Below are 12299 nucleotides of genomic sequence, written 5' to 3'. Positions count from 1 at the left end.
CAGCTGGGATATTTAAAGGTGCCATGGCCACATTGCATTTGAAGGTTCATCGAGGAGTGTGCAGACAGCACACTGGAGGTTTTCATTGCTCCAAACACTTGGAGAGATGGCTGCACAGAGGCAGAGAAGGAGGCGGTGGCGTAGTGGTTATGTCACTAGACTAGTAAGCCAGAAGCTCAGTCAAATGCTCTGAGGATATGGGTTCAAAATCCCACCACGGCAGCTGGTGGAATTTAAATTCAATTCTGGAATTAAATGTTAGTCTTAGTAATGGCGACCATGATACCATTGTCGATTGTTGCAAAAACCCATCTGGTTCACTAATGTCCTTTAGGGAAGGAAATCTGCCGTCCTTACCTGGTCTGGCCTACATGTGACTCCAGACCCACAGCAATGTGGTTGACTCTTAATGCCCTCTGAAATGGCCTAGCCACTCAGTTGTAAACAACTGCTACAGAAAACAATAAGAATAAAACTGGACGGACCACCCGGCATCGACCTCGGCACCGGAAACGACAACGACAACGGCAAACCCAGCCCTGTCGACCCTGCAAAGTCCTCCTTACCAACATCTGGGGGCTTGTGACAAAATTGGGAGAGCTGTCCCACAGACTAGTCAAGCAACAGCCTGACATAGTCATAATTACCGAATCATACCTTACAACCAATGTCCCAGACACCACCATCACCATCCCTGGGTATGGCCTGCCCCACCAGCAGGACAGACCCACCAGAGGCGGTGGCACCGTGGTATACAGTCGGGAGGGAGTAGCCCTGGGAGTCCTCAACATTGACGCAGGACCCCATGAGGTCTCATGGCATCAAGTCAAACATGGGCAAGGAAACCTCCTGCTAATTATCACCTACCGTCCTCCCTCAGCTGATGAATCAGTACTCCTTCATGTTGAACACCAAATGTCCTCTGGGTGGGGGACTTCAATGTCCATCACCAAGAGTGGCTCGGTAGCACCACAACTGACCGAGCTGGCCGAGTCCGAAAGGACATAGCTGCCAGACTGGGTCTGCGACAGGTGGTGAGGGAACCAACAAGAGGGAAAAACCTACTTGATCTTGTCCTCACCAATCTACCTGTTGCAGATGCATCTGTCCATGACAGCATTGGTGGAAGTGACCACCGCACAGTCCTTGTGGAGACGAAGTCCCGTCTTCATGTTGAGGATACCCTCCACCGTGTTGTGTGACACTACCACCGTGATAAATGGGACAGATTTCGAACAGATCTGGCAACTCAAAACTGGGCATCCATGAGGCGCTGTGGGGCAGCAGCAGAATTTTATTCAACCACAATCTGCAACCTCATGGCCCGGCATATCCCTCACTCTACCATTACCATCAAGCTGGGAGATCAACCCTGGATTAATGAAGAGTGCAGGAGAGCATGCCGGGAACAGCACCAGGCATACCGAAAAATGAGGTGTCAACCTGGTGAGGCTACAACACAGGGCTACTTGCATGCCAAACAACGGAAGCAACATGCGATAGACAGAGCTAAGCGATCTCACAACCATCGGATCAAATCAAAGCTCTGCAGTCCTGCCACATCCAGTCGTGAGTGGTGGTGGACAATTAAACAGTTAACAGGAGGAGGAGGCTCCAAAAATATCCCCATCCTCAATGATGGTGGAGCCCAGCACGTGAGTGCAAAAGACAAGGCTGAAGCATTTGCAACTATCTTTAGCAGAAGTGCCGAGTGGATGAGTCATAGAGTCATAGAGTTTTACAACACAGAAAGAGGCCCTTCGGCCCATCGTGTCTGCGCCGCCCATCCATCCCTGTCCAGTCTAATCCCATTTTCCAGCATTTGGTCCATAGCCTTGTATGCAATGGCATTTCAAGTGCTCATCCAAATGCTTCTTGAATGTTGTGAGGGTTCCTGCCTCTACCACCCTTTTAGGCATTGAGTTCCACATTCCAACCTCCCTCTGGGTGAAAAAGTTCCTCCTCAAATCCCCTCTAAATCTCCTGCCCCTTACCCTGAATCTATGCCCCCTTGTTATTGACCCCCCTACTAAGGGGAAAAGTTCCTCTTTGTCTACCCTATCTATGCCCCTCATCATTTTGTACACCTCAATCAGGTCCCCCCTCAGCCTTCTTTGCTCCAAGGAAAACAACCCCAGCCTGTTTAGTCTTTCTTCATAGCTGAGGCGCTCCATCCCAGGTAACATCCTGGTGAATCTTCTCTGCACCCTCTCCAAGGCAATCACATCCTTCCTATAGTGAGGCGACCAGAACTGCACACAGTACTCCAGCTGTGGCCTCACCAGCGTTTTGTACAGCTCCATCATAACCTCCCTGCTCTTATATTCTATGCCTCGGCTAATGAAGGCAAGTATCCCATATGCCTTTTTAACCACCTTATCTACCTGTTCCGCTGCCTTCAGGGATCTATGTACATGTACACCAAGGTCCCTCTGACCCTCTGTACTTCCTAGGGTCCTACCACTCATTGTGTATTCCCTTGCCTTATTTGTCCGTCCAAAATGCATCACCTCGCACTTTTCAGGGTTAAATTCCATTTGCCACTTTTCCGCCCATCTGACCAACCCGTTTATATCGTCCTGTAGCCTGAGGCTTTCCTCCTCGCAATTTACCACCCCACCAATTTTCGTGTCATCTGCGAACTTACTGATCATACCTTTCACATTCTCATCCAAATCATTTATGTAGATCACAAACAACAAGGGACCCAGAACCGATCCCTGAGGTACCCCACTGGACACAGGCTTCCAGTCACAAAAGCAACCTTTGACCATCACCCTCTGCCTCCTGCCACTCAGCCAGTTTAGGATCCAACGCGCCAAGGCACCCTGGATCCCATGGGCTCTTACCTTCTTGACCAGTCTCCTATGCGGGACTTTGTCAAAAGCTTTACTGAAGTCCATGTAAACCACATCCACAGCATTTCCCTCATCCACCCCCCTAGTCACCCCCTCAAAAAATCAATCAGATTTGTCAGACATGATTTACCCTTGACAAAGCCATGCTGACTATCCCCGATTAATCCTTGCCTCTCCAAGTGTAGACTAATTTTGTCCCTCAGAATTTTTTCCAATAATTTCCCTACCACAGATGTTAGGCTCACTGGCCTGTAATTCCCTGGTTTATCCCTGCTACCCTTCTTGTATAATGGTACTACATTAGCTGTTCTCCAGTCCTCTGGTGCAGCCCCTGTGGCCAGAGAGGTTCTGAAAATTTGTGTCAGAGCCCCTGCAATCTCCTCCTTTGCCTCCCACAGCAGCCTGGGATACATCTCATCCGGGCCTGGGGATTTATCCACTTTTTGGTCTGCTAAAACCGTTAGCACCTCCTCCCTCTCGATGCTAATATGTTCAAGTATGTCACAGTCCCCTTGCCCGATTTCTATGTCTGCATCGTCTTTCTCCATAGTGAACACAGATGCAAAAAATTCATTTAAAACCCCGCCTACATCATCTGGCTCTACACACAGATTGCCACTTTGGTCCATCTTGGCCTCCTCCTGAGGTCCCCAGCATCACAGATGCCAGTCTTCAGCCCATTCAATTCACTCCACGTGATGTCAAGAAACGGCTGAAGACACTGGATACTGCAAAGGCTATGGGCCCTGACAACATTCCGGCAATAGTACTGAAGACTTGTGCTCCAGAACTAGCTGCGCCCCTAGCCAAGCTGTTCCAGTACAGCTATAACACTGGCATCTACCCGGCAATGTGGAAAAATGCCCAAGTATGTCCTGTCTACAAAAAGCAGGACAAATCCGACCCGGCCAATTACCGTCTCAATCATCAGCAAAGTGATGGAAGGTGTCATCGACAGTGCTATCAAGCGGCACTTACTCAGCAATAACCTGCTAACTGACACCCAGTTTGGGTTCCACCAGGGCCACTCAGCTCCTGACCTCATTACAGCCTTGGTCCAAACATGGACAAAAGAGCTGAACTCAAGAGGTGAGGTGAGAGTGACTGCCCTTGACATCAAGGCAGCATTTGATCGAGTGTGGCATCAAGGAGCCCTAGCAAAACTGAAGTCAATGGGAATCAAGGGGAAAACTCTCCATTGGTTGGAATCATACCTAGCACAAAGGAAGTTGGCTGTGGTTGTTGGAGGTCATTCATCTCAATCACATGACATCACTGCAGGAGTTCCTCAGGGCAATGTCCTAGGCCCAACCATCTTCAGCTATTTCATCAATGACCTTCCCTCCATCATAAGGTCAGAAGTGGGGATGTTCGCTGATGATTGCACACTGTTCAGCACCATTCGAGACTCGTCAGATACTGACGCAGTCTGTGTCCAGATGCAGCAAGACCTGGACAACATTCAGACTTGGGCTGACAAGTGGCAAGTAACATTCGCAACACACAAGTGCCAGGCAATGACCATCTCCAACAAGCGAGACTCTAACCATCTCCCCTTGACATTCAATGGCATTACCAACACTGAATCCCCCACTATCAACGTCCTGGGGGTTACCATTGATCAGAAACTGAACTGGACCAGCCATATAAATACTGTGGCTACAAGAGCAGGCCAGAGGCTGGGAATTCTGCGGCGAGTGTCTCACCTCCTGACTCCCCAAAGCCTTTCCACCATCTACAAGGCACAAGTCAGGAGTGTGATGGAATACTCTCCACTTGCCTGGATGAGTGCAGCTCCAACAACACTCAAGAAGCTCGACACCATTCAGGATAAAGCAGCCCGCTTGATTGGCACTTCATCCACCTTCAACATTCACTCCCTCCACCACCGGCGCACTGTGGCTGCAGTGTGTACCATCTACAAGATGCACTGCAGCAACTCGCCAAAGCTCCTTCAACAGCACCTTCCAAACCCGCAACCTCTACCACTTAGAAGGACAAGGGCAGCAGATGCATGGGAACATCACCATCTACAAGTTCCCCTGCAAGCCACACACCATCCTGACTTGGACCTGTATCGCCGATCCTTCACTGTCGCTGGGCCAAAATCCTGGAACTCCCTTCCTAACAGCATTGTGGGTGTACCTACACCATATGGACTGCAGCGGTTCAAGAAGGCGGCTCACCACCATCTTCTCAAGGGCAATTAGGGATGGGCACTAAATGCAGGCCTAGCCAGCGATGCCCACATTCCATCAATGAATATTTTTTTTGTTTTTTAAACCAGCTACTCCTATGACACCCTCCAGATGCTTGTGGAGGGAGTCAAAGCATGCAGGGAGCTCCTCTTCCCTGCTGATAGGCGGAAGACACCTCCCCAGCAGAGCAAAGGAGCCTGGCTCCAAATAGCAGAGGAGGTGAATTGCATTGATGCCATCAGGAGTACCTGGCTGCAGTGTCGGAATCGCTTCAACAATCTTGTTAGATCAGAAAAGGTGAGTCCAAAGCCACACTCACCTTCATCCTGCTGTGCCTCTCATCACATCCCCATCACTCTGCCTTTCCAACCCTGCTCCTGCATATCCTTACTCACAACAACATACCTTGCACCTCCACCCATCCCTCTCTCTCTATCTACATTATCCCATTCCCATCTGACTAACCACTCCTCACACTCACCCTCATCCTAGTGCAATCATACCAATTAACAACAGACAAGGAGTCCACTTGGCATTGCCACCCCACTCCATCATAGTCACCCTCTACATATCTAACCCATCCATTCCTTACACTCATTCCATCACTCTCACTCAACCTTCTGTTCTTTCCCTCCTTGCAGGAAAAGAGAGCCCACAATAAGAGGGAGAGGGAGCGAACTGATGGTGGAATGGCATCATTGGCCACCCTGACCACAGCAGAGGAGGCTGCCTTAGAGCTGGCGGGAGTTGCCGAGCACCTGGAGGTGGGAGACGGAGAGAAAGGGACATCTCAGCAACCTGGTGACAGAATTACATATCATACAGCTACCATGGCACACATCAGTCACTCATATGGGGGCTGATGTCGAGCCATTGAATGTTCAGTATGTGTATGATTGTTTCTGTACCCAATCTACATATGACATATCAAACTCATCTCTTTACTCTCCCACAGGTCCATCAAGAGCCCCCACCACTGTCCAGAAGCAAGAGGAAGACAACTCCTCAGGGAGCCTCCAACCTCTGAGGGTGCACCGTCACTAGACTGAAGCGCACCCAGAAGCAGCGCAGAAACGCACACCTCGGTGGGTCCCTTGCGAGATAGAGTAGTGTTGTCACCTGGTGTGTCACAAATCACAACCGAGCAACAGCATATGGTGGAGACCAGGACAGCAGTGGAGAGTCCTAGTCGGAGGGCACAGGACGCTCCCAGCTCTGCTCAGCTGAATGCAGACACTGAGCCTCAGGAGCCATCCAGAAAGAGGGTGTTCCTGGAGGTGCAGCAAGAAGTGCACACTGCTGCCTGGGAGGCCAGCGATGGCCTCATCATGGCCAGATTTACTTAACTTTACGCAGTACACCCATATGGCTGCCACATGCTTCACTCTGACAGTTTTGCGACCACGATGTCTGCAAATGTGCAGAGAATGGAGGAGTCCATCTCCAACATGAGCACCACCATGTCACAGACGATGGCGACTGTAGGCTCTTCCATGGACAGGATGGCCACCTGCATGGAGCAGCTAATGCACCATTCAGAGGAGCACATGCTATCTATGCAGAATAGATGGCTATCTATGGAGAATAGATGACTATCTATGGAGACTAGATGGCACAGGCTCATAAACGTCCTCTCTAGGAAGGATGTCAGTGTACACGTGGGTCGTCATGGCCCCATTGATGTGCAGCAAGGTGGTCTCCAGCTGCTTGCTAGCAGGGAAGTGTGGGTGGCCCATGAGAGGGATGACAGTGAGAGGGGAGATGGAAGTGTGGGCTCCTCTCAAAGCGCTCACACTTCTCCCCCATTACCACCCCTTTAGTCAGAGCCCCTGATGCCTCTCCAGACAGCGATGGTCAAGTCTGCCCCTGCACAATCAGAGGAGGAGCAGACTGTATGGGGCCATCAGAGGCTCCAAAACCCAGAGAACGTCCACCAAGAGTGTCTAAACAGGCGCAGCATGGAAGTGAGCAGGCTGCCTCTACCTCTGCTGAAGCCACAGGTGTAGCACCTCATAGAAGCACATGTAAGAGAAAGATGCCACACAAGTTGATTCACAAGGGTAGCCACTTGGGTGTTTTATTCAATGTTGATGTGAAGTTTCTGTTTATTTAATGTGAACCATAAATTTCTTTCTTTTCAAAACTTTTCGGTCTTGGACAAATTTGTGTGCACCATTGGAAGTGGCTTAGTGAGTTGGGGTGAAGGGTCAAACATGACTTTACCTCCAGCAATCGTGGTGACGGTGAAAGGAATGGATTTGTCATTGTAGGGATGCTTTATGGTGTGGCTGTGGGGTGGTGCCAACCTGGCGAAGCATGTGGCAGCCATATGGGTGTACTGCGTAAAGTTAAGTAAATCTGGCCATGATGAGCCCATCCCTTGCCTCCCGGGCAGCAATGTGCTCGAGTGCTGGTGCCATCTGCACCGCAGGTTCCTCCTGATCCTCCTCCTCCTCATCTTTCAGCTGATGCTCCTCCTCCTCCTCTGAAGAGGGTGTGGGCTCAGCGCCTTGCTCCTCATGCAACGCTAATCCTCACTGCTGCACTATGTTGTGCAGGGCAGATCAGACCACGACGATTCTGGAGATCCTGGCTGGTACATACTGAAGGGCTCCTCCAGATCTGTCAAAACATCTAAATCACATTTTGAGCATGCCTATTGTCTGCTCTATGACACATCTGGTGGAAATGTGGCTTTCATTATATCTTGCCTGGGCCTCAGTACTTGGCCTCCTCAAGGGTGTCATGAGCCACGTCTTCAGTGGATAGCCCTTGTCTCCAAGCAGCCAGCCAGAAAGTCTGTTTGGTGGAGCAAAGAGCTGAGGGAGGGTGAACTGGCGTAGGACAAACAAGTCATGGCAGCTGCCAGGGAATATGGAGCACACATGCATGATGAGCTTCCTATGGTTGTAGACCAGCTGCATATTGAGGAAGTGGAAGCCCTTGTGGTTGACAAAGACTCCTGGGTGATGATGGGGTGCCCTGATAGCCACATGTGTGCAGTCGGTGATGCCCTGCACCTGTGGGAAGCCAGCCAGAGCGGTAAACCTGAACACCCGCTCAGTAACGCTGGCTTCATCAGTGACAAAGTTGATATAATTGGCTGACTTGTGAAACATGGCATCAGTGACCTGTGTGATGCATCTGTGGTTGGCTGACTGTGAGATGCCGCAAATGTCTGCTACAGATCCCTGGAAGGAGGCTGAGGTGAAGAAGTTGAGGGCACTGGTGACTTTGACAGCCACTGGTAAGGCATGTCCACCCACTCCTCTGGGCTGCAGTTCTTGCTCCAGCAATGTGCAAATGTCTGTGATGACCTGGCGCAATAGCCTGAGCCTCCTTTGGCACTGTTGCTCAGTCATGTTGAGGAAGCTCATCCTCTGCCTGTATACCCTGTGTTGGGGGTATCACCTCCAGCGCGGAGCAGCCCTGAGCTGATGCCCTCTGTCCTGTGGAGCATCAGGTAGTTAAGGAGAAGGTTGGTGGTGTTGTTGTTGGTGCTGCTGGTGTGCCTGGAGCTGTTGGTGTTGGGGCTCATCGTGGTCAGATTTTGAGGACCAAGGTTAATGGGACTAAAAGTCAATAAATCTCAAGGACCGGATGACCTACATCCTAGGGTTTTGAAAGAGGTGGCCATTGGGATAGTGGACACATTGGTTGTCATCTTCCAAAATTCTATAGATTCTGGAATGGTTCCTGCAGATTGGAGGATATTTAAGAAAGGAGGGAGAGAGAAAACAGGGAACTACAGACCTGTTGGCCTCACATCAGTCGTTGGGAAAATGCTGGAATCTGTTATAAAGGATGCAATAACTGGGCACTTAAAAACTAATAGTAAGATCGGGCAGAGTCAACATGGATTTATGAAAGGGAAATCCTGTTTAACAAACCTATTGGAGTTCTTTGAGGATGTAACTAGTGGAGTAGACAAAGGGGAACCGGTAGATGTGGTGTATTTGGATTTTCAGAAGGCCTTCGATAAGGTCCCACACAAGAGGTTGGTGAACAAAATTAGGGCACATGGAATTAGGGGTAATATATTAGCATGGATTGAGAATTGGTTAACAGACAGAAAACAAAGTAGGGATAAACGGGTCCTTTTCAGGATGGCAGGCTATGAGTAGTGGGGTACCGCTAGAATTGGTGCTTGGGCCCCAGCTATTCACAATCTATATCAATGATTTGGATGAGGGGACTAAATGTAACATTTCCAAATTTACTGATGATACAAAGCTAGGTGGCAGTGTCAGTTGGGAAGAAGATGTGAAGGGGCTTCAAGGAGATCTCGACAGGCTCAGTGAGTGGCTGTGAACATGGCAGATGGAATATAATGTGGATAAATGTGAAGTTATCTACTTTGGTAGAAAAAACAGAAAGGCAGAGTATTTCCTAAATGGTGAAAGATTGGGGAATGCAGATGCTCAAAGGGACCTGGATGTCCTTGTACATGAGTCACTGAAAGTGAATGTGCAGGTGCAGCAAGCCATTAGGAAGGCAAATGGTATGCTGGTCTTCATTACAAGAGGATTTGAGTACAGGAGTAAAGAAGTCTTGCTCCAATTATACAGGGCCTTGGTGAGACCACACCTGGAGTACTGTGTACAATTTTGGTCTCCTTGCCTAAGGAAGGATATACTTGCCATAGAGGGAGTACAACGAAGGTTCACGAGATTGATTCCTGGGATGGTGGGACTGTCGTATGAAAAGAGATTGAGTAAACTAGGCCTATATTCTCTTGAATTCAGAAGAATGAGAGGGGACCTCATTGAAACATACAAAATTATTACAGGGCTTGATAGGGTGGATGCTGGGAGAATGTTTCCCTTGGCTGGGGAGTCTAGAACCAGGGGCCACAGCCTTAGGATGAAGGGTGGGCCATTCAGGACTGAGATGAGAAGAGATTTCTTCACACAGACGGTGGTGAATCTTTGGAATTCTCTACCCCAGAGGGCTGTGGAGGCTCAGTCATTGGGTATATTCAAAACAGAAGTCGATAGATTTCTGACTAGTAAGGGCATCAAGGGATATGACGATAGGGACGGTGAATGAAGTTGAGGCAGAAGATCAGACATGATCTCATTGAATGGCGGAGCAGGCTTGAAGGGCTGAATGGCCTACTCCTGCTCCTATTTCTTATGTTCTTATGTTCTTAAGGGGAGACAGTATAAATGGCACCCATGCTGATGGAATAGATGGCAGGTCAAGTAGAGTTGACAGAAGCAATCTGTCAATGTTGAGCGAGGTTCTTCCAATGAGGTGACACTGGATGAAGTCTTTACTGGAAAGACTTGAAGTTTGCAGAAAGCTCAATCTGTGCTGGGAATGTAGTCAGCAACAGCTTCTGCCTGAGGAAAGTGATCAGCTGTTAGGTGGGAGCTTTCAAACTACATTTGATGCTGTTAAGTAATCAGCTGGATCAATGGCCACTCAACTCCCACCTGAGGTTGACAGACGTGGTTCCTAAGCTGCATGAATCCCGTGGCCATGCAGGGAAATTTAAAATGTAGAGGGAAAAAGGTTCTTAAGTGTCTGTAAATAAGGCTAGAATTATTTCATTTCAGTTGCCCGCCTCTGCTGGTCGGGTTGCTGCCGCACCGGCAAACACACCTGAGGGAAAGGCGCATGGGGGCGGGATGACGACGGGCTCCCAACCCACTCCCACTTTTTTCAAGTTTCCCCCCCGACCCACCTAAATTCCCACCCGCACGGACCCCAGAAAATTCCAACCTATGTCTTTTCCTGTGTGTTTGGACTTTGTGTGTTTTTTCATAATATGATAGAATTCTTCATTAAGATGGAGAATGAAGTTGTTGACTCAGAGACTAGGGTACTGAATTTAAATAAAGGAAACTATGATGGTCTGAGGTGCGCGTTGGGTAGGATTGATTGGGTAATGTCACTCTAAGGGTTGACGGTGGATAGGCAATGGCAAACATTCAAACATTCAAAGACTGCATGGATGAACTACAGAGTTTGTTCATCCCAGTTTGGCATAAAAATAAAACAAAAAAGGTGATTCAACTGTGGCTAACAAGGGAATTTAGGGATAGCATAAGATCCAAGGAGAGGACATATAAATTGGCCAGAAAAAGCAGTAAACCTGAGGATTGGGAGCAGTTTAGGATTCAACAAAGGAGGACAAAGGGATTAATTAAGAAGGGGAAAATAGAATATGAGAGTAAGCTTTCAGGGAACATAAAAACTGACTGTAAAAGCTTTTATAGATATGTGAAGAGAAAAAGATTGGTAAAGTCAAGCGTAGGCCCCTTGCAGTCAGAATCAGGGGAATTTATAATGGGGAACAAAGAAATGGCAGACCAATTAAATATATATTTTGGTTCTGTCTTCACAAAGGAGGAAACAAATAACCTCCCAGAGATGTCAGGGAACATAGGGTCTGATGAAAGGGAGGAACTGAAAGAAATCAGTATTTGTAGGGAAATGGTGTTAAGGAAATTGATGGGATTGAAGGCCGATAAATCCCCAGGGCCTGATAATCTACATCCTAGGGTACTTTAGGAAGTGGCCCTAGAAATGGTAGATGCATTGCTGATCATCTTCCAACATTCACTGGAACCTGGAACAGTACCTCCATGGATTGGAGGATAGCTAATGTTACCCCACTATTCCTAAAAGGTGGTAGAGAGAAAACGGGGAATTACGGTAAGCCTGACATCGGTAGTGGGGAAAATGCTAGAGTCCATTATAAAAGATGTAATAGCAGAGCACTTGGAAAACAGTGACAGGATCGGACAAAGTCAACATGGGTTTACAAAGGGTAAATCGTGCTTGACTAATCTACTGGAATTTTTTGAGGATGTAACTGATAAAATAGATAAGGGAGAACCAGTGGATATGGTGTATTTGGACCTTCAGAAGGCTTTTGATAAGGTCCCGCATAAGAGATTAGCATGTAAAGTTAAGGCACATGGGATTGGGGGCAAGGTACTGACTTGGATAGAGAACTGGTTGGCAGGCAGAAAGCAAAGAGTTGGAATAAACGGGTCTTTGTCCGAGTGGCAGGCAGTGACTAGTGGGGTACCGCAGGGATCGGTCCTTGGACCCCAGCTATTCACAATATATATTAATGATCTAGACAAGGGAACTAGATGTAATATCTCCAAATTTGCAGATGACACAAAGCTGGGTGGGCGTGTGTGCTGTGAGGAGGATGCAGAGAAACTCCAGGATGATTTGGACAGGTTGGGTGATTGGGCAGAAGCATGGCAGATGCAATATAATG

This window comes from Somniosus microcephalus, chromosome 14 (genome assembly GCF_052327205.1).
Source record: "Somniosus microcephalus isolate GS21.2 chromosome 14, FLI_Smic_1.0, whole genome shotgun sequence".
NCBI classification, from domain to species: Eukaryota; Metazoa; Chordata; class Chondrichthyes; order Squaliformes; family Somniosidae; genus Somniosus; species Somniosus microcephalus.
Note: the sequence above shows the minus strand (reverse complement) of the source record.